Source organism: Melozone crissalis, unplaced genomic scaffold (assembly GCF_028551555.1).
Source record: "Melozone crissalis strain CALT ecotype California unplaced genomic scaffold, PUWL_Pcris_2 ptg000013l_1, whole genome shotgun sequence".
Taxonomy (NCBI): domain Eukaryota; kingdom Metazoa; phylum Chordata; class Aves; order Passeriformes; family Passerellidae; genus Melozone; species Melozone crissalis.
Window position 1 is genome coordinate 59,545,796 of NW_026535791.1, and position 24,135 is coordinate 59,569,930.

The following is a 24,135-nucleotide window of genomic DNA, read 5'->3' on the forward strand; positions in this document are numbered from 1 at the left end:
CTGCCTGCTCAGGTGTGGTGCTTCAGCAGGAGCTGGGACCTGGCTCCCTCAGCCAGTCCTGGGCAGAGGATGCTGCAGCAGCAGCTGGCTGCGAGCTGGGCTGTGCCCTGTGTGGGTACATTTTGTAGGGACTGGAGTCTGTTCTGGCATTTTTAGGGCTGCCATCACCAAAGTGTCTGTACCTTCTTGCTGCCTTTGATCTGCTCACCATTGCTGTGCTCCCCTGGGGCAGGAGGATGTTGTCCCCCTTGGGCAGGGAGTAAAAGAGGCACAGAGAGATGTCAAACCTGATTTTAATGCTTATTTTTGTGTTGGCATATATGGACACATCTCTGGGGGAGGGTTCCAAACCTCCTGTCTGCATAGTTTGACCCCCATCTGCTGTTACAGACTTGGTCCAGAGTTGCCACTCCCATGTGGGAAGCTCATCGTGTTCATCTCCGTGGATGTTCATCTCCCCTGTGTCAGAGCAGAATTCAAGGATGTGCCTTGCTGGTGTAGATGTGGGATGGTGAGGGAGGAGGGGAATGCGCAGTCCAGAAAAACAAGGAGTGGGGTAAATAGCCTAAATAATCTATGCATCACGGTGGAAAAGGCTACCTGGGTTTATTGCCACTTGATTGGAAGGATGTGTGTAGCCTGTGTGCATCCATTAATTAGTGATGCAGTTGCTCCATGCTGGTACCAATAAAACCTTAATAGTACATGATACCAGCCTGTGATTGCTTCCTTTTTTCCACATCCCCTTGTGAGGATGTGTGTATATCAGTGCAGCTGTGCCCTGCATACAGTGTGGATGTGCTGTGGCTGCCTGCGCAAGAAGAGGACAGTAAAATAATTCAGTGGGTTATTACCTCCCATGTGATTTTTCGAAGTGTTTATAAAAGGATCTTTGATATGCAGCACTCTCTAATGTGCACAAAATAAGCAGAGTTGGTTTTTTTCCTTTTCCTGAGACATATTAGTTCTTAAAATGGCTCCTGAGCAGCCTTTCCTAGGTACATGTAGCAACTGCAGCTGATGGTTTAGCAACAACAACAACAACAAGGAAAAAGGCTGTCCCTAGTTTCCTTTATATGCACACTGTGCAGCTTTTCAAGCAGATACAGCAGTGCATCAAACACTGCTGGCTGGAAATTTCCAGGCCCATTTCCTCCTGCCTGGTGCATGCTCATAAAGCAAGATTGTCTGTACAGTCTGGAGCTGCAGTACTGCAGAAAGTCAATAAAGAGCTGACCACCTCACCTCTATCAAAAGCAGTTGAGAAGCCCTGCCTCATCTGCCTTATTAAAACTGCACTTGACTCCTGCAGAGAAACCTAGTTGGAAACCTTGAAGAGGAGGGATAAAAAAGGAGTCTGAAATTGCAGTGAGTATTCTACAGCTAGGTCTTGCAGTAAGGTTAAAGAGTGCATATTGTGAAATAAACCAAAAATGCAGCTTCATTAAAAAAGGGAAATGCCTGAATTTAATGCAATGAACTTCTGACTTTTCCTACCTGCAGTACAGCACAGAGATATGATTAGTTATTGCAGCAATGAGCAGATTTAACTAGCTCCCTAATGGATTTGTATTGTGAATTTGAATATGTATATGCCTACATATGCATGTGTGTTTATGCTTATATATGCATTTGTGCAGGAAAAGGCATGATGTAGAAATAGATGCAAGAGGTAGAATTTGTAATGCTACATGTCTTTGAGTGTGTGTTTGAAAGGATGTTTGGGGTTTTTCTTCTTTCCTTTATGTAACAGTAATTGATTAAATGTTTGCCAAGCTTTCAGTAGCATCTACTGGGAATCATCACCCTCACCTTCCCCAGGCGTGCCAGCTTTTTTTCACCTTGAAATGAAAAAAGAGAGAACTTTAACAGAAAGATCATTGCTTTAGCTTAATATTGTAAGATTTCAGAGATTGAATTTTCTGATAGTAATGAAATGAACCCTGAGTTGTGCCATGAATTTGATTGCAGTTAATTTGATTTTTGAGATGCTCAACAAAGCTTGCCCATTAGCTTTAACCTCACATACTTTGGATTTGTACAAACTGGTATTTTATGTATGTATGGGTAGAGATACCACGAAAATCTCTCTCTGGTGGTTCTGTTGCTTGTAACAATTACTGCCACTGAGTACTTACTAACTGTAAGTACTGACTGTAAGTGCTATAAGTACTTACTTACTAGTTAGTACTTACTTACTATAGGGCTGTTGAAAATAGTATCCATTGAGCTGCTGACCAGTAATCCCACTTTGTTTATTGCTTTCATGGTGCAGGGATAGCTTTCCTTCCCAAGGAAAAATACAGCTGAACATCTCAGCCAGGAGGCACATGCAGACTCCATCCTGCAGTTTTTTCCAGTTCTCACTCTTAATGAGCCTGGTCACATGAGAAGCAGTGACTCTTGTCAGAAAGGAGGTTTTTTGGCTGAAACCCACCATTTCTGTATATGTGATTTGCCTCCTCAGACTTCAGAGTGAACGTGTGCCTCTTGCTTGTGTTTGCCAAAAGGCAACAACTGTGGGGTGGGGTATTCCCCAAGGTGGTCCCAAAGTCTGGCCTGTTCTCCTTGCATGATTTATTCTCAGTCAGCAGTAGATAAGATGGTGGAAGATGGCCTTTTATATATATGTGTGTATAAATAATACCAGATGCAGATAAGAAACTGTTTGGTGATGTCAGACAACTGAAGACATAAGGCTGCAGATAACTGGCATAGTATTATGGAGTTGATCGTGTGTGGGAAAAACAGGAGGAGAATTCTGCTGCTGGGAGAAGATAGGTCACTATAGGGAAAAAACCACAGAGGCTGCAGTTTCCAGAACAGGGAAGAAACAAGATAGGGAGGGAAGAGATGAATGGCAGGGGCACGCAGGTTGGGAGTGTTGCCAGAAGTTCTGCAGGCAATGGGCAAAGGGCTGAGCTGCCAAGGAGATTACTGCCATGAGCTGCTCCTGGGAGGTCCTGTGAGCAGGGGGAGGCAAAGTCTCAACAGAAGTCAGGGGATATATGACTTTGTGATGTGTGGAAGGGAAACTGCCCATAGATGGAAGAAGGGTTGGATACCTGACTGGAAAGAAGGCGTTTTGTCTGGATCTGTGCCATTGGAGTACCGACAAGCACTTGTGGAGCCGGGAACCAGGCTGGCTCCTTCCAGCTCCATCATCCTGAGCAAGCCTGAGCATCCTGAGCAGGTTCATTTCCTGGCCCCAGCATGGAGGGGCCTGGGACAGCCCTGCTCCTCACTTGGGTGCTTCTGTGTCCCGTGGAGGGCTCCTAGAGGTCATGCTGGCTGCTGCAGGAGCAAGACCAGGGCATGTGCCCGTCCCCTCCTGTCCACCTGAAATAATCTGGCCTTGGTGGAGTGGAGCAGTCACAGCAGGGCTGAGCTGAGAGGCCCCAGTTCAGCAGGGTGAGTGCCAGGTACCAGGGTGTGCCTTTGCAGGGAGCTGCTGTCCTTCTGCAGGATGCTGGCATGCCCACACCTCTGCAGCATCTCCTTGGATCCTGCCAAGTCACAGTCCAGCGGTCACCCTTGCTGACTGCATGGCAAAGAGAGGTTTTGTTATTCATAGCTTAGTATTTTATAGAGTTTGGGTTGTTTCTTAAATTCTCTTCCCTCCATTCTGCTTTTGGTGGCCCCATCTGAAGGCACTGTGTGCAGTTATTTTGGTCAGAATTAGGCAAACCCATTCAGCAGCAGAGGAAAGCAGATAAAACATTAAACAGAAAGCACTGATGACTCTGATGACAGCATGAATCCTCACCAAAAAGGATGATGCAGCTTCCATGCTGCCACAAAGTTAGACTAATTCAGAGGCATCATGTCCCATGTCTCTCAGCCAGTGCTAGCCAGAAAGGAAACAATTTTACACATCAGCAATTTTTTATGATTAATAATATTATCCTGCCTTAATTGAAAAATGGGCTGGTGCTCTCAAGAAGAAATTAAGCTGCAGGAATTAGTATCTAACCTCTTTATGATGAATGTGTATTTTTACACACTGCATATTACTGGCAGTGCTTTTAGAAAGAATCGTGCCGTGTATTGTAATAAAAAATTGTCCTGCATTGTTTGTAGTTGCGTGGCACCATTCTGTCTGGCTGACTTGGCTTTAAGAGCCTGAGCGCTTGGGAAGAAGCAGTGTGAGGATGCTGAAATCCTTTTAAAGGGACTTTATGTACAAACAGGAGGATGATGTGTAGGCTCTGAGCTCTGCTATCAGTTGTTATTGCTGAGAGATATTCACAGGGAGTCGATGCCAGATGGAGCATTAGCCATTGCTGGCCTCAGTGCCTTCGTGGGAAGTCAGTCATAAAGTCAGTGAGGGCTCCTGTTTGTGGGATTTTTAAACACCAGTGAATCATTTTATGTAGTAAAGCAGTTGTCGTTGGGTGAGTTTGTGTAAAGGTCTTTGTGAACCTCTTTCTACCAAAACAAAGCTTCAGAAGGAGAGGGAGAGGCGATGCTGAAGGACAGGGAGATTTGTTATGCCAAGAACAGAGCTAGCAGTTCAGCTCTGCTGAGGTTTGCCAGGCACCCAGCAGAGCCTGCCAGTCTGCCTGCAGCCACGGGTGGTCCTGGGGACAGAGTGAGCCATGGCTTCAAGGCACCATGCTCCTTCCATGTGTCCTGGCACTTTGTCTCATGTGGAGCAGCCCAAAGAATCCAGGATTAAAGAAGATGAGGTGGTCTGGGTCTCTCAGTTGGACAGCTGGGGACAGCACAAAGTCAATAAAACTGCTTTCAGCTGTAGTGCTGGCACCATCCACATCTCCTGCAGGTTTCTTGGAGGACCATCACTTCAGCAGGAGACTCACATCATGTGGTGTGTTTCAAATGCCTTGTTCCCTGAACATAAAACGCTTAAATGACCCTTCATCAACTTAAATATTGCTTACCCAAACCTTTGAATGTTGTGTGTCAAATCTCCCTGGAAACACACAGTGAAACATAGATGTCTGTGGTGGAATCGCTGGTGCTTTCCAGTGTCCCTGGGCAGAAGGGTGTAAGGAGCCTCCTCCTCTTCTTCATCCTGGAATAGTGGGAGGATCCTCATGGAGAAATATGTACTTGGGTGGTGCCATCTTTCCTGGAGGGAAAGCTGCCCACAGTTTGGGGCTGTGTAGGGAGGAGGAGGGTCTGAGCAAGGAGCCAGGAGTGTCTGTGGATCCGGGGGTCTCACTGGCTTTGCCGGGATGTGTGGGAGCACAGTGGGAGCAGCCTGGGCAATGTTGTCCTTCCCTGCTCCTGCTTGGGCACAGCCCTTTGGACTGTGCCTGCCATGGGGACCCCAGGATCCTCCCAGCCCTGCTGAGGGGCAGTGGTGGGTGGCTGGGGCTGGCAGTGTTTCCCTGGTGTCACTGCCTGTGTATCCTGGTCCCGGGGCATCCTCACACCCATTCTCTGGCATCTCTACATTTGTAGCCAAGGTCTTCTTACTTACCTCTTCCTTTGTATTTCAGCCAGGTCCCCATTAAAGCAGACAGTGAGGAAGTCTGCATTAAAATGCTTCCTTCCATCCGTCTGTCCTCCCCTCCTCCCAGCCCCATCCTCCTTGTCCCTGGAGGAAACACTCGTCTTTGCCAAGATCCTGCCTCACAAAAGTAAACAATATGAAATTACAATAAAATGTTTTGATTTGCTGGGCCTGACATTCAGAAGCTGCACAACAGAGACTTACAAAAAAGGATTTTCTATAGATAGCCAGTGTGAGAAAAAAATAAATCTCTCATATTGGGCGTTATTTAGATCCAAGCATCAGGGCAGCGTGAATGGGAAACAGAGGATTTCGTTGCCAAACCTGAAGATTCTTGGGAGGTTTATGCTGCAGCATCTGTCAGCAGCTTTCTGCCTGCCATCTGTGGGTGACTGGCCTATTGCGCAGTAATGTCAATATTTGGGACTCTTGTCTCTGTGTGTGTATATGTGCTATTGTTGCTTGATGCTTTAAGACTGCGTTGTGGACTGAAAGCCCTCAGAAGGAAATAGATGAGCTGCAACTTGTTTCCTCTGGGGCTCTTCCACATAACTCAGAGGAAGGCAAACAGAAATGGAGGTGTAATCCCTGGGAGATGAGCTTCCTTGGGCACTTGTCAGTTTAGCAGGCTGGGTAATCTGCTCTGTCATCAAGATTTGCAGATTAGCTCTAGTGAAGCTAGTTGGCTTTGACATTTCATTAGGGAAGTTTTCCACAGTTTTTCATCCTCAGTCTTGGGGCTGTAAATTATGGCTGATGTATCTTTGTTATGTTTACACCTTCTAACATTTATGGAAGTAGATGATGGGGCTGCAAACATCTTATCTGATGAGGATTTTTTAAATCATTGCTTGTTTATGGAAGACTAACTGGGTCAAAGGCTAATTTTGGGAAGGATTTGCTTTCCCCAGTGCTAACCAATAAATTTTCATCTGGATATCGTAAGTTACCCAACCATTATCTCCTGAAATGGGGATAAAAGCAAACATCATTTATCCCATAATCTGCAAATATTTTGAAAAGTGAACTGGAATATCAATAAAAGGGCTTATCATCAAGGTCTTGTGAGAACTCTTAAGGACTTTTGTTTAGAAAGGAGAATGTTAAATATAGAGACAAGAACTGTGTAGATGAGGGGGGAATATGTACAAGTGACAGCATTGTAAATTGTCTCAAGGGTTCAAGGGACCGGGGAAGGACACTGTGTCCTGAAGTCACTCCTTCTCAGAGATGTCTCTGCTGATAAGTGCCAGTAGTTGTTCCTTGTGACAGTGATCGAGCGGGACAAGGCAAAGGATCACCCTGTGGGCTCCTGCAATGGTGAGCAGAAATGGGGATGTGGCATGGGTTATTTATGAGGGCTGGACGTGCCCTCGCTCTTTCAGTGGCTGCAGAGGACAGATCCGTGTCCTTGGAGCTTCAGAGGCTGTCCCTGTTATCCTCTCCCTCTGGAGTCCCTTTTCAGATGCCCCTCTGAAGGGCTGCTGCCCTCAGGGCTGGGGGTGTGGGCTGTGTGAGCCTTGGGCTGTGTGAGCCATGGGCTGTGTGAGCTGTGTGAGCTGTGGGCAATGGGAGCCATAGGCTGTGTGAGCCATGGGCTGTGTGAGCCATGGGCTGTGTGAGCTGTGTGAGCCGTGGGCTGTGTGAGCCTTGGCCTGTGGGCTGTGTGAGCCTTGGCCTGTGAGCTGTGTGGGCCCTGGGCTGTGTGAGCCATGGGCTGTGTGAGCTGTGTGAGCCATGGGCTGTGTGAGCCTTGGCCTGTGGGCTGTGTGAGCCCTGGGCTGTGTCACTGTGGGCTGTGGAGAATGTGCTGCAGAGGACCCCTCTGGGGACAGCCAGGAGAAACGTGTGGCCCAAGGCATTCAAGGCAGGGATCAACAGGGACACGAGGCTCCACTTTGTGCAGGGACATCCTTGTCCCTCTCTGGCCATGTTGCTTCCTCACTTCTGCTTCTCTCTCCTTCACTGGTGCTGTCTCACATCTTTGCTTCCTTGTCAGCCTCCTGTCCCACAGACATTGTCAACAGTGGCATGTGGGCTCTGGCACCTGAAATCTGCCTTAACACACTGCCTTGTACTTCTGTTACAAAACCATGAGTGAAAGGCAAAGTTTAGTTAAAAATATTTGCCGTGCTCTATTCCAGCTGAAAAATATAAATAGAGTTAACATAAGTGTTAATAGATGCTGCATATCTTAGGGCTTCAGTGATTTATCCATCAATCATGTCATTGTAAACTGAAGGTGAAGTTGCACCTTCCAAAGTCTGGGATAACAAATGATTCAGCTGAACTTCTGCTGAGTATTTCTGTTTGAATTACTTTCAGTGAGTGAAAAGGGTACAACCAGTAAAAATGTCCTGGATTGGGCACCTTGCAACTGCATGCGTTGGTTTGGGCTAAATCAGCAGTTCCTGTAGCATGTGATCCAAAAAATGGAGAAATGTTGAAAATAGAAGTTTGTGTGTATGTGCCCATGTGGACATACAGACACATGCTGTTCCTGTAAAAGGTAAATATCAATTCTGATTATCTTTATATTGATGTAGCAATTTAGAAATAGCTTTCCAAGAGAAGGTGTCTGCAGTGTTACATTTACCAGCATAATGAAATCAGACAAGTTTTCAGTCCATGAATCACAGTACAGTATTTGCCATTACAATTTCTATGCTTGTATTGAGCCAGCAACACTATCCAAAGAATTTTATTAAATCAAAATGATGAAATTGAAAATCTTTATTGACTCTTCTTTGGGTCTTTCATGTTCTTTTGTGCTTTGACTTGGGAATATATTTAGTTTGTTTTTCAGACTCTATTCCCCTAGTTACTTTATTTCTCAGGTTGAAGGCTGTCTGTAAAATCTTACAGTGTTGTATCGTAAATCTCAGGGTGCTGCTTGTGGTGTTTACTGGCTGCAGCATAACACACATTGTATAACAGTCTTTATTATTGTGGCTATTTGAGAATTTGAAGCACAAAGTGGGTCCAAGCAGACCACAGGAATCTGTGGCTTCAAGGCAATGATCAGAAATTTCTTGATGGCTTAGTAAGAGACAACATAAATTTAAAGTTGATTTCTGGTCATCACAAGAAATGCTGTTGCTTAGGAATGGCTTCAGTGGAGTATTCTTTCCTTCTAGAAGGCAAACTGTGGGGAGATTTGTGTATGGGATTGACTGCAGGCAGAAAGTAAAGTATTTTTTTAAGAGCCTTGAACATTGTTCTCAATACATTTTTGTTCCACACAAATGTAGCTCCTGCAATTTTAGCTGGGAACAGTTTTGCAGCTCACACTGTGGAGATGCCCTGGGACTCCACTCCTTGCCAGTCACTTTTTTTGAGCATTCAATCCAAATCAGACCTTCACAACTGGATTGTGGAGAGCCCATGGAGGCCTGTAAAAGAGCGTGGTCTGTCCAAGTACTCCGGTTTACATGGTCTGGCTTTCTGTACTATGATCAAGACAAGCCTATTCTCCAGCTTTCAGAATTACGAAAATAGATCACTTCCTCCATTGTGTTCAGAAGGATTTTTCATCCATCTTTGTCAACTGTTTCAGAAACACAGTAGACATCCCTCAAGGCGTCTAATTTCTGCAAGATAAGGGCACTGCCCAGCAGCTCTGTATTTGTCCCTGCTTCTGTATCTTCCCTAACAAATTCAGTTTTCCACCATCTCTACTTCTAGTGTTCTCTGCAGCTCCATTCATCTTTTCCCTTGGGTCAGCAGCTCTAGGTTTTCTCCTTCCATTTGCCTTTTCATCTTCCCTACATATTTTTGTCTTGGGGGGGGCAGGAGGGAAGGTGTTCATTTGGGTTTTCTGTTTGGTTGATTTTTTTTTAATGCCCAGAATTCTGTCTTGTACCCTGCATCATCTCCACTTTTCATGTGCCTGCCCAGAATTGCATTCCCCAAACTCTCTGCTGATGCCACATTTCCATGTGCTACCACTTCCTTCCATTGCAGCTAGTCCTAGGAATAAATTATCAAGGCCACTATGTCAGCAGAGTGGCCTTTCCTGGGAGAATGAGTGAGGTTTGAGATGAGTGGTGGTGTTCTGCTGGAGGGCGTTTGGTGACTGCTATCAAGTGCTCCTTTGATCTGGAAACAACTGAGAGGTCCCCACAGTTCTGTGGTACAGATGTCAGAGCTCTGCATCCTTCCTTCTCTTTTTGCTCCTTGCTTCAGGTTTTTGGGGCATGGTGGACAGGACTGGTGTCTGACCTGCTTGGGCAGTAGTCTGCATCTCTGGGGTTGATCCAGTACAGCTCTCTGAAGCTGTTGCACCAGAATTCCACCCAGCTGAATGTAGGGCTCCACAACCTGCAGGACCTGGTGTTAGAGCCAGATGTGCTGTTCCATAAGGACCAGCAGCTGGCTTCCAAGGCACTTGTGGAGAAAGTGGTTATGCCGACTTGCACAAACCCAGACAACATTTAATTACTTCTTACGGCCCTGTTTTTAAGGAAAGGGGTTCCAGTGATCTGAGATTAGCTGGAGAATGGTGTGGCAACCTGATCTGTTAAATAGGCTGAAAAACACTTACATTCAGCTGCTAGTGCTCACTCATCAGCACAGTGATTGTCTCTGGGTTAATAATAGTTCCCTTTTTTCTTCATTTATCCCCCAATTTTACCCTCTAATGGAAATCATGCCTGTCACATGTTTAAAACAGATTTTCTTCACTGTGCGTATGGAGGAAGGTAAAGGAAGTGATAAATCTCTAAAAAACAATATGATAAAATAAATCCTCTCTTACTGGGGGGCTAGATATTGAGCTTTTTAGTCCTTTAGAGTCTTGATCTGTAGCTGGCCCTTGCTGACTGTAAGATGACTTCTGCTGCAGCAGGACTTGAAGTGCCAGAAACTACCCTCTGGCAGTCACATGGGAACCCCAAAAACTGAAGCTGTAGATCACCATATCCAGTGAATATCTGGTGTGTTGTCTGTCAACAAGGAATAGATTGAAGGAACTGAAAAAAAAACAAATAAAAAGCAATCCCCAAAAACCTAGTAAAAATTGCCCTGTTTGAAACAAAGTAAATAAAAACTTTGGGGTTTTGAGACTTTATGTCTTTCCCTTTTTTACCTTCAATAATCTGAAGAAAATCCATCACCCTTCCTACCTGCTTCTGACACAGGAAATATTTTATACTTAGTTATTTGCCTCTTAGCATCCTATCCATAACAGGATCAAGCTGCTGACTACCTGCTCATTCCTTTCCTCGCTGTGTTGGTGCTGTGGATATGGGCAATAATTAGCTGAGGATCAGAGTGATGCAGCTGCTGTAACCTGGTGTTTCTGTCACACCAGCACCCTGCTGATGGATGGGTGGTTGTTTGGCTTTCTCTCATGGAGACCATGAGGCAGGCTGGGGCTGGTGCTGAGCTTCTCATCCCCCTCTGGTGCAGTGTCAGGATCCTCTGGCTGCAGTTCAGCAGCAGCAGTGATGGTTCTCTCCCAGCCTGCCCTCCTCCCTTGACCAGACGAAATGGAGAAGAGGGGGAAGGTTTTTGTTCCTGCAGGATGAACCACTCCAGCAGCAGCCACGGGATGCAGAGCGGATGCTTTCTGCTTGCAGTCCTCCCTGTTCTGTGGCAGATGGGCTTCAGCTAAAATAAACCAGTATTCCATGAACCTTTGAAGTGCTCTTGTCTTCTGAGTCACTTCCCTGTCACTGACGGGCAGTGTGACGCTGAGGGATGTTGCCTTGCATCACACAGATGTGCTCAGCCATTCAGGCCACTCAGCCTCCCACTTCATTTCCTACGTGAGTGGCAGCTCTGCCTTTCCTGACCAACATCTTCCCTAGGGTATTTTCCATGACAGTGGAAAGCTAGGACCATTGGAAATGCACAGAACCTGGTGCCACTTCTGGCCTCTGAACGTCCCTCCCTGCTTTCTCTCTTTGCAGATGTCCTAGTAGAAGGATCTGGGAGCAATGCCATCAAAACAGGTTTTCTTCTCTCCCATATTGTGTGACATCCACTGTGCAGGTAGAAGTGTGGCCTCTCAGGGCGAGCTGGCACACCAGCAGGGCTCCAAGTGAGCCAGACAGACCGCCAAAAATCAGGAATCACTTCATTATTCTTGATTTTACATCATACAATTAAAGAAAATCCTCATGTTGTAATGCTCTGGGTTTTCATTTCTCTACCTGAAATTGCCAGTTACATGAAATAATTTGTGGTGAGTCCAGAAGTCCCCAAAAGTCTAAATGCCTTATGAATGAAATTGCCTGTAGGTCTGTTGTCTTCTTGAATCAGTCCAAAGACTTTAATTTGATAATGTTGAGATCTTTACCCTCCAAACAAAATAATTCTTTCAGTTTTAATTAAAGAACTTTTTCCTTTGTACTAGACTGATTCTAAATGGGCTTCACTAAATCTTCTTATGCTGCAAGTAGCAGTGACCCAGATAAACACATTTAAAAATGCAACTACTGAAACTACAGTATGTTGCCTTTGTAAGACGCAGCAAGAGAAAGGCTAAAATAGTTCTATATTTACAAGGGTAACAAGTAGCATTATATCTTTAATAGCAGATTCGTAGACCAGTTTAAATTTTTCATGTTACTTGTACAAATCTGTATGAAATAAGTGTTGCTTAGTTTGGAGTCAGAAACTTAAAAGTCACAAAGAGGCCTATGAAAAAAAAATTTTTTTCCATTTGTGGATGACCTTTTGCATCATAATAAGGCCTTTTAAAAAAAGAGGAGATAACTGTGTTTAAGAATGTATCATAATGCAGCCACACTGCCAGGACCATACAGGCAGCCAGGATAAGATTGCATTTCTGTTTTCCACAGTGCCTGGGTCTGCAGCTTCAGTGGTTTTTTGATGTAAGGTCTGGGCTCTAGCTCCAGCCAAACCCACCAGTGCCCACCAGCACACAAACCAAGGTCTGGGGAAGACAGCTGCACTTCACTGGCTGTATCAAGGGTGTTGCCAAAGGGCTTTGTTCAATGTTATATGAGTAAGCCCTTTCTAGAGTCCTAAAAACTGGTTGATGAAATAAGGGGATGCTGCCCCTTGTTCCAGATGCACATTTTGTGTGTCAGTGTGTGACAGATGCTGTCCAGGATGCTCTGGTTCCAACTTCATGCTGCAGTTGGAGTGTGCTCCAGCTACCTTGTCCAGATCTGACTGACTAAGCACTGCTGCTCCAGGAGCAAATGTGACCAGAGCTTCTCCTGGGAACTACTGCCCAAGCCATGGACAGCATGGAGGGAGCTGATGGAGCTCAGGAGAGTTCAGACTCAGCTCTGTGTGGTGGCAAGCACCCTGTGGCTGTGGCTGCTGGACAGGGAGAGCCAGGCGCCGGCGGGGCAGCCTGTGGGGTGTCCTCACACCCCATAACTTGGTGAAATGCAGAGCCTTTCCACCACTCTTGGTTTTGTGGGTTTTTTTAGACATTGGCCTCGGTTGTGTTTACACAAAGAAGAAATATGCACTATCGGGAAAAAATGGATAATAAATAACCTTTAATTAGCATTGAAGACATGCAGAGACCTAATCCCTCAGTGTCTGTTTAGACAGCTAAACCCAAACATGTGCTGGAGGCTGGGTCCTGGAGAAATCTTCACCCAGAGCAGAGGCTGAATTGTCCTTCATCACTGTAAGGACTGGGCAGAGTTTAGGGGTTGTTAATTGTACTGGGTGTTTTGGGATCTTCAAAGACCCACAGCTCTTCTTTAATTTATTTTTGGTAGCATTATGCTCTCCTGTTTACTCTCATTAGCACTGAGCTGTGAAATTGCTATTGTCAGATAAAAAGTCAATGTATTTTATTGATTCTTCATGCTTTTGCAGCATTCTGGGAGGGCCTTTCCACTGGACATGGAGGATGCCTGGGGGTGGCGAGATGAGTGTGCACTGGGATACATTCACCATGGCAGCATTCCATGTGAAGTGATGGGGGCTGGCTCTGACCTCACCAGTGAGGTCCATGCAAGGGCTGCCATCCCTGGAGGTAACTGGAGTTAACCTGCACACAGTGTGTTCTGGGAAAGATTCAGCCCTTCCAGTTGCATCAGCCAGCCATGGAGATGCAAGTTGGTTGTTGCAGCCTGGCCTCCCCGTGGGGAGAGCTGTGGATGCTGAGTTCAAGGCAGTTCTGGTGCCTTCTTGTGGAGCACATCTTGACAGAGTTCATGTCACTATCCGTGCCCTGGTGGCCACCCTCCAGTGCAGCCGTGGCCAGCAGCTGTGTGCTTGGCTTCTTGAACCGTGACACCTTTTCAGGAGGATTCAGCTGAGGTCATACAGGGTTTGTGCTCACTGGGGCACAGCTGTCTCCTCTGGTTTGTGCTGCCCAGATGTTTACCCAGCTCATCCGACAGTTTGGCGCGGGAGCGTGTCCTCTGCCAGGCAGTGCAAACAGAGCTTTTCCTTGGTTGCTGCCTTGGCTCTCGGGGCTTCTTCTTCAACCCTTGTAGTGGTGCAGCTTGTTCCTGCTGTGCACCTTGTATTGCAGACGCCTCTTGTTTCCCTCAGCCACCATCCTGGGCAAAGGCAGGCCAGCAGCACCCCTGGGAGCCCAATGGCCTGGCACACACTGCTTTGGTACCTCACAGACCTCCCATCCTGCATGTGGGGTGCCCAGATAGAACAGCCCAGCTGGAGCCATGGAGTGTCTTGGGCTAGTGTGGGACAGAGCCACATTTTCCATGCAGAGGACCTGAAAGGTGCAGCAGCTCTTCTGGTCAGCACCAGCTTCACCCCTTGAGCATGGGGCAAGTGCAGTGCCAGATGCTGACTGTGTCACTGAAAGGGATCAGGGAGAGCTTTTGCAGGTGGTATCTGCCCACCCCCTTTGCCAAAAGCAGGCTCTTCAGTGAACATAGTTGTTTCCTTAACACCCCACCAAGAGAATACAGAATATTTTGTACGTCTTGGGTGCTCTTGTTGTTTCTATCTCCAAGGGTGTCATATTCATAGCCAAGCTTGCTACCAACAGAAGCATTTGCCTGAGGCAAGAGGAGAATGTGCCATTTCTCACAATTTACACAGGCTATAGGCAGTTTTTATTCCTTAAAGTTACTATATAATTTAAACTACTTCCTCCTTGTTTGCTGATCTCCCAGGCTCTGTTGTGCTTCTGTCAGGCACTTGGAGCTGCAGGAGCTGCAGTTGCTCAAGCCCTCAGTGCCCATCTCTGTTCCCTTGGCCATACCCAGTGCACCCACAGAGACAGGGGAGGGGGACACTCACCCTGGAGGTGAGTTAAGACCCTGGGGGTTGCTTAAGATCTGGCATTTGGGGACAGGGAGGGTTGGACAGGCACAGGTGGCACCCTAAGGCTGTCCCCATTTCCAGGAGTATGTTTGGTGCTGGCCCTATCCTAGTGGGAATAGGCATTGGCATTGGCGCCACCTCATTGTATACCCAGGCTGAGGAAGAAGGACCATGTGCATCACATGTGACACTGATCCAGTGTGGGGTGGGTTAGTGGGAAGATCTGGTGCCTCAGGGAAGAGAGGACTCAAAATGGTCAAGCCATTGGCAATAGCAGTGCTGTGGCATTCCCCACTCCATACAGTGCAAGAAAACTCTTACCTCCAGCTGCATGAAAAATGTATCAGGAAAATGCATCACTGCCTGAAACAATATACACAAAACACGAGAGACAAAAGTGTCCTCAGAACCCCTTGCCCAGAGCTACTTCTCAAAAGGGCTTCTGTGGGGCTGACCTTCCCCCCAGCCTGCTCTTACACTGCAGCTGTATTTGCATTAGTGCAGGAGAAAGGGGAAGCAGCCTCAGGCCCTGTCCTCCTGTTATTACAAGGATAAGGTAGAACATGGTACAGCCATGGAGGGTTTTATTTGTGTGTTATTTGTTTGACTTTCCTAAAGGGAGAACCTGTGACTAGTATGTTCTTCCCTAATAGAGCATCACCTTACATTTTCATGGCAGTCAGTCTGCTCTGTCTGCTGAGGTGGCCTGAAGAATCAAGAAGATTGACAGCAAAAAAAAATTACTTCAGAGCTGCAGCAGCCTGCTGGCAGGTCTGTTTGGAGTTTTTTCACTATTAGTTTTATTCTTCTTTATTTCATTCTCTTTGTTGTTGGTGGTAAGGAAATGAAGCTACACTGTAAACTTTCTTCCTCCATTGTCTACAGTTCATGTATACCAAAATTCAGTTCTTTGAAGATTGACTGTGTGAGGAATTAATGCCAGGCTGCAGCCCTGTGTGCCCTTACATGCTGGAATGCAGGACCTCTTACATCCAGAGCTTCATTGCCATAGAGTAACATCACCTCACCAGGAGAGCTGAGCCACAGTCGTGCTGTGGACTGCATTGCTAGACTGCTTCCTGAGGCTGAGCTGAGCAGGCAAATATGAAATCTCCCAGTCAGATTTATTGGAGTGAGCTGGTGACGTTCCCCAGAGGACGCGGGATCTATGGTGATGGATGACGCCGATCCATTAACGCAGTAGTCTCATCTGGGAGAGATGTAATTGTCGTTATGCATCCTGCAGTTTCCCTAAGTTTTTCTGAACACATAATAGCACACATTGCAGTGGAAATTGCTGGTGAAAAATGCTGCAGTAAATATGTCAGAGGCTCTATATCCTACAGCAGTGTGCTTCTCTTCTGGAACCATGCAGCCATCATTAGGGGAGGGGTAGGGGAAATGATAATAACAAAATTTGGTATAGTGCACTCATCATGATGTATGTTCTCTCCAAAGGTTTGATGGAAAAGTATGGGCAAGACTGACCTTGTTTCCTTTTGCAATAAGCATCTGCAAAATATGTTCATGTTGACTTGTTCACAGAATCAGGAAAATGCTATTTACTGCAATAGCAGTGCTGTTTTTACAGCACTAGTTGCCCTGCGTGCATTTATACATATATGTATGTATATATGTATAAATGTAAATATGTATATATGTATATATGTATATATGTATATATGTATATATGTATATATGTAAATACAGCCCATTTCCTCTGAGTAGTCTGAGTCTGAACCCCTGATGACAAAGAGCATTATTACTTTTTTTGGTAATCTTGGAATACTTTGGAATAGTCTCACCTCCATGCATCGAGAGCAGTGTGTCAGTCAGAGCTCAGATACCAAAGCAGCTGGAGAAGACTTCGTTAATTGGCTACAACATCTTCATTAATAGAGCATCAAATTAGTACAATTCAGACAACATCAGGCTGACTAGAAGTGCTCTGGCAGCAGAGAAACATGATGAAGAGATAGGAGAAGGCACATTGGAGGAATGTGCCACAAGGAGTGGCCAGCAGGTGTTCTGAAAGGGAAGGCAGCCTGTGCCACCTTAGTGAGGGTGTGTGTGGATGTGTGCCCACTCATCCTCTTGAGTGGTTGCAATGGCAACTGGAATCCAAGCTGAGGTCTGTGTTTTGTGCCCATCATGTGCCAACATGACTGCTGCCCATGGGACCTCACAGCCAAGTGGATGAAGGAAAAAGGCACGACAGAAGTGCTTGCTTGTATGCCCGTGCATGTGGAACATTTCTAGGCACTACAGGTAATGGTATTTATTGCAGTCTGTAATTGCAGAGAGACCTCAACAAATTAGAGAGATGGGCAATCACCAACCACATGAAGTTTAACAGGAGCAGGTGCCAGATTCTGCACTTGGAACAGGGCAACCCTGGCTCTGTGCACAGACTGGGGAATGAGAGGCTGGAGAGCAGTGCCATGGAAAGGGCCCTGGGGGTCCTGGTTGATGCCAAGTTGAACATGAGCCAGCAGTGCCCTGGCAGCCAGGAGGGTCAGCTGTGCCTTGGGGGGCATCAGGCACAGCATGGCCAGCTGGGCAAGGGAGGTTCAGGAAGCATCTGGACCACGCTGTCAGGCACATCGTGTGGCTTTTAGGGTATTCTGTGCAGGGCCAGGAGCTGGACTCAGTGATCCTAAAGAGTCCTCTTGAGCTCAGTATATTTATGATTCTGTGATAACCTGGACTGGTTGACTGAGCAGTGGTAGCCTCAGTGGCACTGAGATGCAACATGACATATTTTCAGTATTTTCTGTTATTTGCATACTACTTGTGTTCAGATCCATCTGTCAGAGGCATATTTCCCAGTTCAGTCTAGAGGTTTCTAGGAGGACAGAACTGGTCATTGTTGAGAGGTTTGGAGGTTTTCTTGTTACATCTATCAGTGCCACCATGCTGCATCTCATCTGGTGTCATTTTGAATTCAGTCAGAATTCATCTGACATCTTGGCATGGTGGAGAGAAGAGGTCAATCCTCTTCCCCTCAAAGTCAAACCAGGAAACACCTGGTACAAATGCTGTGAGGAAAGCATGTGTAAAATTATGTGAGATCCAAAGAAAAAATGCTGCATTTTTAATCACATTACAGGAGTCTTATATTTTTCTGTCTCTTTTAAACAAAATTCTTGCAGTGGTTAAAAGTTTTGCACGGATGAAAATGAGGGCCTTTTTTTCTTGAAAGTTTTTTCCATCCATACATTACAAGATAGGGTGGTACATGAGTGCTTGAAATCTGCTGTGTACATACTTTCTGCTGAGGATTAGTGCCATTGTGTGGCTGATGAAATGTTGAGCTTGGCTTATAAAAGTGATGGGCAGGGAGAGAAGGAGAGTCAGTCTAATAAATCAAACTATGAGCAGAAACTTGATTTTGAAGTGGCAAGCTGATGAAGCATTTGGTTACTCATGCTAGTGGGGAAGGACAAAGCATTTAATAACCATATTTTGCACAGAGGGAGGGAAGATTCCTCTATCCTTTGGCTCCCTAGGCAGCAGTCCAATACTCTTGCACCTTTGTATCTACCTGTGCTACCAAGTGAGACCCTGTCCCACAAGAGAAGATCAGCTGATGAGTCTGCTGTTTATTGCCAGCTCTTCATCTCTACATCTTCTCATTTGGGACTGTATCTGTGTCATAAGAGCCACCAGAGCTATGGGCAGCAGAAAGTGTTTATCCCTGTCAGCCCACGGGGGCAGGCTGGGTGGCACACACGTGTGTGGGGAATCACATGCATGTCCTTACTGTGTTCTCAGGCAAGAGCATTCATATGTCACCAGAAAGGATCTGTGAGCTGGAAGGCTCTGTTTTTCACTTGGTTTTGCTTTTCTTCTCATTATTTATTTTTTTAAGCCAGGCTATATAAGGACGATGAGAGGCTGTGTGAAAATGTGGCTTTCAGTTGATTTAAGATGAGTTACAGAAGTGTTGGAATTTGCTATTCTAACCCCATGGCTTTATAATAAAACTGAGGTTAACCCTATTCCGGCCTTGTCTGCACCAAGAGAAAGTGGTTTTTAACTGGAGCTGGCGTGCTGTAAGGAGTGGATGGGAAAGGGTTTGCAGTGAGTCTAAAGGGCTGGGTGTGTTAGGGCAGGTGTGGTACTAGTGCACCTCACATCATTTACAGGGTTTGAGCTGGTGAGGCTTGTTTACTCCTCAAGGGGGTAGTCTGGTGAGCTTCACTTTTATGGCTAGTTGGGAGACAGAAAAAGGGGTCAAAACCAGGTTTGAATAAAAGGGAAAAGTCAGATGCTCTGCCTGCAAAAGTGGCATAGCAATTTAAGAACTGATTTTCAACTTAACCTCAACTAAGCTGTTGGCTGAGACCTGTTAACACATCCATGGCAGGGTCCCTGTCCCTCTTACCAGGACTAAAAATGTCACATCAGCAAGAAGAGATGAGCAGTGGATGGCAGCCTTTGCCACACTGATGTTCATCTGATGCTGGAGAAGATCAAGTGGATGTGGTAAAAATATCTGTGCCTGGGACCAGTGGAGAGAGTCAGGACAAAACAGGGAGCCAAGTGTCTCAGAGCAGTGAACAAACCTCCACTGGGGAACCAGTGAGGCTTTGAAGTCATTTCACTGATATCAAACTTGGAAATCCTTTGTAAGAACTGAGATGCTTTATGGGCTGTTTAATAAAGCACTTGACTGGGAAAGGAACAAATATTTTATTAGGCTGACACTGAGTGCTTTTTGTTTCAGGTTTAGGGGGAAGCAGGGATGGCAATTATGTTTAATTGGTATCCTTTTCCTCTTGTTATCATTGGTGTATTGATTGCTGGGAAAACAAAATGCGTGGGTTTAAAAATTTACTGTAAAGTAAGGGCTCTCTTGTTTGTTTTGTTTAGCTCTGTGTACTCAAACCAGCTCATTTTTCTTTGCTTTGCTGGCGAATATAATGTTTTGATTGAAAATGATACTAAATAATCAGATAAATGAGATATTTAATGACAAGAAAAATTCTTCAAAATATTTTTCCCATAGGAAAATCATGCACTTCACTTTTTCAGCCTAAAAATGCAATTCTTCCTATGATCCTACTACAAAAGTAAATACATGGGTGCACAGCATGCATGAAAGCCATGGAGGTTAAGGTATAGTAAATCTCAGGAACTCTGATGCAAGACAGATCCCCAGAGTAAGTTCACTTTTTCCCTCATATAGTTCTAATTTAGACATTCTTAGATGTGCAATCCACTGTCAGTTTCCCTTCCCTGTGGGAAGCTGACCTCCTGTATGAGAAGAAAGCCTGTTAGATGAGAGTAGAGCAGTGATACTGAGGAAGGCCTTTGTCACTGTGTCCCACAAGATCCTCACAGACACACAGCTGATGCAGGGGCTGGATGAGCAGGCAGTGGACTGGAAACTGGCAGAACAGGCCCAGCAGCACAAAGTCCAGTTGGGCTGGGTGATTATGGCTGCACTCCAGAGGTCAGTGCTGGGTCCCACCCTGCTCAGCCTCCTCATTCATGGTCTGGATGATAGGCACAGTGTGCCTGCAGAAGTTTGCAGATTACACAAAACTGGCAGGAGTGGCTGATACATCAGAGGGTTGTGCTGCCATCCAGAGGGACATCAACAGGTGGGAGAGTTGGGCTCACAGGAGCCTCGTGAAGTTTGCCAGAGAGAAGTGCAAAGCTCTGCACCTGGGGAAAAGCATCAGTACATGCCAGGGGCCAGCCACCCAAAAAGCAGCTTAGCAAGAAAGGACCTGGGTGTCCTGGTGGACACCAAGTTGACCACGAGCCACAAAAATGATGGGCTGGAGCATCTCTGCTGGAGGAAGTTTGTTTTTTGGGAAGGTGCTGGTGAGAAGACAGTCCCCCAGGGCTGTGTAGGCAGCACCTTCCCATGGGAGGTGCTCAGGGCTGGGTACTGACACATCTGTCCCAGCACAGTGCTGCAGCTGCTCATGTCCCCATCCCAAGGGACTGCCTCATGCTTTGAAGGAGACATCTGCACACAGCCTGCTGTAGAGGGGGAAAGCTGATTTAAACAGGTACTTCTACAGTCACAAAAACTGCAACTTGTCTTCCCAGTTTGAACAGAAATTGGGAGCACAAAAGCTGCACGGAGTGAGAAGCCCCAGCTGGGTTGAAGGGACATCACTTAACATGTGACTCAGCAGTAATTATGGCTGGCAAATTGATATTTGTCCTCCACATGTCAGATTTAATACAGCTGATTTCCATGCACTGTCTCCACCTCAGAGTGTGTGTTCAGCTCACTGGAAGCTAAGCAAGTTGATGCTGTGCAGGTGTTTGTGTAAAATACCAAGGATAAAAAATAAACTATGACTGTAAAGGTTTTATTTTCAGAAACTTGGTGAAAGGTTCCTCCAAGCATGATGGTTCAGAGACCCCAGGAACAGGCCTATGCTGCAGATATGAGAAATATTGAAGATTTGGGAATAGCAAGATCAATCTGTAATAATTTCAAAGTAGCCTTGTTTTTATAGTCCTGACTTACATGTAATAGAGTATATGGTGTAAGCAGTGGTCCTTTTGGAAGCAGAGCCCATCAGTTAAGTGTTACAACCAGTTAGTGAAATAGTTTGTGAATGGAGTAAAAGAAAAAGGGAAAAGGCAACCAGGAGTACAGCAGCAAGTGCCATCTCCCTTATGCTTAGGGTATGTCACAGTTTCCAGTGCAAATGTAGGGGGTTTTGTGAGGCTTTCAAATTGGGTATAAAAATTCAGTACAGGTTGAAATGTGTGAGGAAAGTGTTCTATTCTTCCCACAGCACTTACTGTCTGTCTTGTATATATTGCCCTTGGGAGTGAAGGCACTGGTTTCAGGCCCATGATAGGATTTTTTTTTCAATTGCTCTGATTTGTTTTTAAACGAGAAAAAAGTAAGTTCACTTCTCCCTGGAATGTATTGCTAACTACAAATTGTTGACAGCAGCAATATAGTTAGCAAATCTATGACTCTAACGTGCTCTTTGCAGGCAATTAGCCTGTGCAATAGGCAGACAGCCATGGTATTTATTCAACTGAACTATTTAAAAGACCAAAGTACCATCAGCTAGTCAGGCTGCTGCATTTGAGAGTGATCATGCTGTGTGCTGAAGCAGTGTATACATATTGTCCATGTCCCATCTATAACATGCCATTTTGCACTGCTGTAATGATTTAATTTCTCTCTTGTTTCCCCAGGGCTTAGCAGCTTGGATGGGAGCCTTGACACACATAGCTTTGCTTCTTGAAAGGATCCACAAATGCAGCAGTGGACAGTAAACTTGTTGCATTATTTGCTTTGGAGCATTATTTCTCTAGCATCTTTTGAAGTGATCTGATGAGGTGCTTATTTTAACTGCTCCTTGGCAGCATTCAGCTTATCCTCCATGGTGTAGCTTCCACAGAGTAAGAAGTACCATGAGGCAGTGCATACGTGCATGGTGGGCAGGAGATGTGCAATGGGATGGGCAGCAAAGGCTGTGGGTGGAACTTCCCTACTGGCAGTGATACCCTGGTGTAGTCCTCCCTTCTCTCTCTGGCTGGTGCCAGAGTGAATCCTGCCCATCTTTCCAATGCCTTTCTCTCCTTGCCCTCAATTGATTTTGAATGGTACCTCCTAAATCCCAACAGGGAGTTAGTTGTTGGGTGTTTGAGCCAAGGGACTGAGGCAGAAGGGAACAGAGCTAAACTGGGATGTTCCCTTGGTACCCCTTAGAGGAGACAGAGAAGTGCATGCCCGGTGATTCCCTTTTTGTGATGACCAAGCAGTGGTCATTGAGCCCCTTTTAAAGAGTCAGTGGGACTGTGTTTGGGGTCCAGCTGTGAGCTGGCAAGAGGATGAAGGCCAGCTCTCCTCTAGAATTACCCTGTGGGTCTCCTCTGCTCTGCCTGGCCCATACCTTGGAGGTGTTCACCATCAGCCCATCTGCTGGCAGAAGGGGGACAGGCCCCACCGGCCTTATGGTGCCTGTGTACCCAACTGACCTGTGTGGTGTAACAAAAACAGCACCACACATGGTGCAGCACAGGGGGGAAGGCAAGCTCGCTACTAGCTGTGAGCTGATTACTCCTTTGCCCTTTGATGCTTGAGGATTACACTACTAAAAGCATATACAGGGTAGCCAGGATTCTCAGTCCCAGGTGCCTGAATGAATAGGTGAATCAGAGGGAAATGTGAGGGGCAAACATTGCTGAATCATGTATGAGTTCCACATGTGGGAGACCCCACCTGTGTGTTATTTGTGTAGTAATAGTTCCTTGTATTTGGTATATGAAAGCTCACTTTATTCAAATATGTTTTTTCTATTCTAGCAACAAAACACCAGTAATACTATGGTAAAGCCTTTGTATATGGCTGAAACTACAGAGACCAAAATTTGTAGCATGGAAGGTGATTTGTAGTTGGCTGAATCGGTGACATCAAGCAGCGATTTTTGGGAAAACACTGAAGTCCATATCCAACCACAATTTTGTCCCCAAGCAGCTCTATTAAGTCAAGATTTAAAATTTTCTGCTTGTTACTGTGTTTGTACTCAAGGGAAGCCCTATTTTTCCAGGAGATACTGAGCTAAGCATCCCACAAAGGGAGCATCTAATCCTTTCCCATGGTGTGCACAGTATAATTTGAGTTCTGTGTAGACACAAGGCACAAGCCATGGTACAGATGAGCAGGCAGAGCACAGGGAGAGCTGTGCTGCAGCCCCATAGGACGGCACACAGCAGCCCTGAGAAAAGTCTTGCACAACCATCAGCAGGAGATAAAAAAAATAATCTAGAGTTATCACTACCCTTCCAAAGCATTTGTGTATAGCTAAGATACCATTTCCTGTACAGTCACACACATCATTGCCTAGTGCCATGAACTTGGCTCTTATCAGCACCCTGATGGGAAAGCTCGGGTTATTTACAGTAGGGCTTGTTCCAGTGTTCCAGGCTTCTTCTCAGTTAAAACAAACAGCAAATTAAATATAAAATAGATAAGTAGGGAAAGTGAAATTGATTGTCCAGGACTGAGGTATGATAGGCAGAGGAAAGGCATTAAGGCATTTCCTCTAGATTACATTACCTTCTTTTATGTATATTAGATACATGAAACTTTTTTAAAAAACTGGATAACTGAATAATTTACGTGTAGTGAAGCAGCAATTTTAAAAGACCCAAAAAGTTCCCAAACCCCAGCTTCAGGTCAATTTTTTATTACAGAAATATAGTACAGCTATCACTGTTACTGCCAATACTGAAAATTTGCTTTTGTTTCAGTCACTTACCTTGAGGATTTGGGGTTTTGTATGGTGTACGCTGTGTACATAGTATATAAAAAAGGAGTCCAGCAACTATAAAACACCTTTGGACAACTTCAGACTGTCTCTTGATCTCAGATCTTCAAAGTTTCCTCATTTGAGGCTTGGGGACTTGGATCCTTTTCTCTCTGCCTG

General features: G+C 45.7%; 2 protein-coding genes across 3 annotated transcripts in view; both read left to right on the forward strand.

Moving 5' to 3' along the window:
* BEND2 (BEN domain containing 2) overlaps positions 1 to 24,135 on the forward strand; it is a 250,851-nt gene that overhangs the window by 150,283 nt on the left and 76,433 nt on the right. The window lies entirely within an intron of this gene.
* RAI2 (retinoic acid induced 2) overlaps positions 1 to 24,135 on the forward strand; it is a 43,432-nt gene that overhangs the window by 14,178 nt on the left and 5,119 nt on the right. Inside the window, exon 1 of one of the 2 annotated variants that reach the window (XM_054271374.1) lies at positions 22,091 to 22,140. The exons of the other annotated variant lie outside the window; for it this stretch is intronic. The gene's annotated coding sequence lies outside the window, so the exon portion shown is untranslated. Of the gene's footprint in view, positions 1 to 22,090; positions 22,141 to 24,135 lie in introns of those variants that run through there. 2 annotated transcript variants of the gene reach the window in all.